We start from the raw sequence: 4,542 nt of genomic DNA on the forward strand, positions 1-4,542 counted from the left end.
CAGTGAGACCACAGTATACTGTTTTATTCTTCGACTGTATAACAGGTTTTTATTCTCCTTTTTTTTTTATTGAAGTCAGAGTTTTTATTATGGTAAAGAAAGAGCTCAATGCAGGAGCTCAGACAAATGTTTCCCCTACAGAAACAACGTGATTTCACCCGTTTCACAACAGATCACTACATTGCTATAATGTACTGTACAGTGCAATTCTTGTGACAAGATGTTCTAATATAACAGACTCATGGAGACTCATAAACTGGTGATTTTAATTTTGCGCATAAATTGGTATTAAGGTACGGAAGAGGATTAGGGCCACTGATAAAAAATAAATTAGGATCCAATATATTTTTTTATGTTTTTGTTCTGAGAAAAAAGTCAGAATTCTGACTTTTCTTGAGATTTCATAGACCTTTCTGTAAGCTCTTCAGTTTTCTGTCTGAAAGGTTACAGTGCTGGAAGAGTTTTTGAACCCCCTGATAACATGGAGATCATTTTAACACATTGAGGCACAGGTAATAAGAGAAGCTGGGCGTCCCTCCACAGGACATTTCGAGTGTATTATAGCACTTTATTCCCTGCATGCTGGTGAATATTTATGCAATAATTTAAGGTGGAAATTGAATTGTGTAAAAGAAAAAAACTATGAATATATAATCAACAAAAAAAGTAAACATCAAGCTCACATTGTGTTCACACTCAAAATTGAACAGTATAATGTTACACAGGCGCATAATCAACTGATAGAAGTCTATTGATAGATTTTACAACTGACAGAAGAAATACTTGATTTACATCCAGTCATATATACAATCAGGTCAAATCACCAATAGGGCTCTTAGTTTACAACTTATCCACTGGTGGGGCCTCCCCAGGACACTTTGTTTACATCTTATCAAGTGTAAGGCACCAGAGACGGCATTTTATAATGTTGTATCTGCTACAAAGACTGTGGAGATGACAGTGGACTTTAGGAGAAGCCCCCCTCCACTCACCCCCCTCACCATCCTGAACAGAACTGTGTCTACTGTGGACTCTTTCAGGTTCCTGGGATCCACTATCTCATGGGACCTGAGGTGGACCTCCCACATAGACACAATCAGAAAAAAGGCCCAGCAGAGGATGTACTTCCTGCGTCAGCTCAGGAAGTTCAACCGGCCCCAGGAGCTGCTGATCATGTTCTACACCTCCATCATCCAGTCTGTTCTGTGTACCTCCATCACTGTCTGGTTTGGATCTGCAACCAAACTAGACAAACACAGACTGCAACGGACTATAAGGACTGCAGAAAAAAATCATCGGTGTCGACCTGCCCCCCATCCAGGACTTGTACCGGTCCCGGGCCAGGAAACGGGCAGGTAGCATCACCGCTGACCCCTCACACCCTGGACACAAATTCTTCAAACTCCTCCCCTCCGGCAGGCGCTACAGATCACTGTGCGCCAAAACAACCCGCCATAAGAACAGTTTCTTCCCCCAGGCTGTCACTCTGATGAACACTAAACCATAACAGTGTCATACCTGTCAGATAAATACTCTCTGTAAATATACATGTAGATACACAATGCAACAATTCTCCAAGCAGAATTCCATATTTCTATTTATTGTATTATTTAACTACTATTTTTATAATGTTAAACTACCTCTGCAACTCACCACTGCACTTTATCATATTATTTTAGCCTGTACATATTAATCATGCCTATTTGTTGTTCTTTTGTATTTATAGTTGATGTTATTATTATATTTTTATTTTATTTTTATTTGTAGGTCTTATTCTTATGCCTTGTACAAAGAGAGCACAGTTTACTAAAGTCAAATTCCTTGTGTGTTCAAGCATACCTGGCCAATAAAGCTGATTCTGATTCAAAGGCATCCAAGATGGCACTTTTCAGACATCAGAGAATACACCACTGAAGTTAAGCTATTAACCTGTCGAAATTAACTCTTTACAATGATTCCGATTGCTATCACTTGTCATTTCATTAAATCATTTGCCAGTAATTTGCTTTTTTTATTGTGTGAATGCTGTTTATAAGGTATTCTTATGAGCATATCACTTGGAACGCTATTTTAAGTAACAGAAGTGCCCTCTACTGGATAGAGTTGAAGGGTTCACCAAAGCAGCAAACTCCAGTCTCAAAATATGAGGCCCATGTGGAAATGTTATAAACTGCAGTTCATTAAGGGTCCGCCTGAGGCTGGCTGCAGAAACACCAGAAACCACATAGACAGCAATTCACAAAAGACGATCTTTGCAGCAGAAATAAACATGTTGGGGTGTTGGTGGCCTAGCGGTCTAAGCGCCCCACGAACAGAGGCTACAGTCCTCGTCGCAGGGGTCGCCGGTTCAACTCCCAGCTGGTCGACCATTTCCTGCATGTCTTCCCCCACTCTCTACTCCCCACATTTACTGTCTCTCTTCACCTGTCCTATAAAATAAAAAGGCAAAAAAAAAAGAAAAAAAAAGAAATAAACATGTTTACAGCCAAAAAACGGCTTTGGTCTGGATAGCTAATGTTTCTATCGGCACACACTGTACGGGGGGAGAATTTTTTTAAATGCGACTGTTCAGAAGATATTAAGATTACGAGTTTTGCCCATTTAAGGACATGACTGACTTGACTGACAGGTGGGAACAAAGTAGATGTTGGCTAGGAGGCTCAAAGCCCGCCTCTTTACCTCAAACTAGCTTGACAGAAGTTATGTTGAGTTCAACATTTTTAATATGGCTCCTGCCAACGACTGGCTTCAAAACAGTGCTTCAGAAACAGATGGGTGATGTCATGGATACTATGTCCATTAATTATACAGTCTATGTGTGCGCCCCATGTTGTGTTGATATGTAATTGGCTCTGCTGAAATATGTTAAAGGTGACATATCATGCAAAATTGACTTTTTAATGGTTCTCTACCTGAAATATGTTTCCCTGGCATGTCTACAAACCCCCCGAGAATGAAAAAAATCCATTCTGCCCCTGTTCTGATTTCTCCACCTTTCTGTAAATGTGTGTGAAACCAGCCGTTTCAGTTTTCAGTGTTTTTGTTACGTAACAACAATATCCGGTCTGTCACGGAGTCAGAGCTCGGAGCTTGTTCAGCCCATAGACTGTATAAAATAATACTGAATCCCTCCTCTGTTTTTCATTCCCTGCACAAATGTGTGCTAACAAGGAGCTTAGGAGGGAGGCATGCTAGTTGTAGGCTGTCTTAATAAACACAAAGGTCGGTTTTACTCCCCACGTCTGCAGATTTGAAGATCTAGTGGATGATTTTTATTTATCATAGATAAGTGCTAGCGCTAGTTAGCATAGCTACATAGCTACATGTCGTAGCTGTAGCTGTGTACCAAGACACACGTCGACATACTGACAAATAAAACAACAAGAAACAGAATCTGGAAGGTCCCGCTGCCTTTCTGGCAGAGGTCGGTTTCACTCCCCACGTCTGCAGATTTGAAGATCTAGTGGATGATTTTTATTTATCATGGATAAGTGCTAGCGCTAATTGGCATAGCCACATAGCTACATGTTCATAGCTGTAGCTGTAGCTGTAGCTGTGTACCAAGACACACGTCGACATACTGACAGATAAAACAACAAGAAACACAGAATCTGTGACCAATCCTTCAGAAAGGTCCTGCTGCCTTTCTGGCAGAGGTCGGTTTTACTCCCCACGTCTGCAGATTTGAAGATCTAGTGGATGATTTTTATTTATCATGGATAAGTGCTAGCCCTAGTTAGCATAGCCACATAGCTACATGTTCATAGCTGTGTACCAAGACACACGTCTACATACTGATAAATAAAACAACAAGAAACACTAAATCTGTGACCAATGGTTCAGAAAGGTCCTGCTACAGGCGCCCCTCCATCAGGATCAGATTCTGGATCAGATTCAGAGGGTTGAAGTAACGCGATCTCTGAGCAGCCGTGTATATTCAGCCAACATGTAAACATTAGATCAACGTGCTGGAGAGCCGAGGCACATCCACTTCCTGAGGGGGCGTGGTCAGAGGGAAAACAGAGTGTTCTGAGGGGGACTGAAGAAGAGGGTTCTTCAGGCATGCCAAAATCTGATTTCAAAGTGTTTTTTTGAGCATAAACTTTAAAGACATGTTTTGGGGACCTCTTAGACCAATATATATTGATGAAAAAAGCGTGATATGTCCCCTTTAAATGAACTCATTTTTTTCTTGTTTTGGAGTGAGTGCTTTTTTATCTTTGAGTTATGTTTGAGAGAAACTCACATTTTAAACACTTATGTGATTACCTGTGGACTAACTGTGGAGTATTTTCAGCAAACCAAGTTATCCTTTGCTAGCTCTCTCTCTCTCTCTCTCTCTCTGGCTGCTGATGACATTATAATGCATATTACATTTATATTGTATAATTATCTTTGTTATATTATATTATGTTATATGACATTATTATTGTTTACTACAACTAACAGTCATATTATATAACCATATTTATTTATTTATCTATTATATTGCTTTAATCTGTCATAACCAAACCATAATCTCACCATGTCAACCTGTCACTA

The sequence above is a fragment of the Notolabrus celidotus genome, chromosome 3 (genome assembly GCF_009762535.1).
Source record: "Notolabrus celidotus isolate fNotCel1 chromosome 3, fNotCel1.pri, whole genome shotgun sequence".
NCBI classification, from domain to species: Eukaryota; Metazoa; Chordata; class Actinopteri; order Labriformes; family Labridae; genus Notolabrus; species Notolabrus celidotus.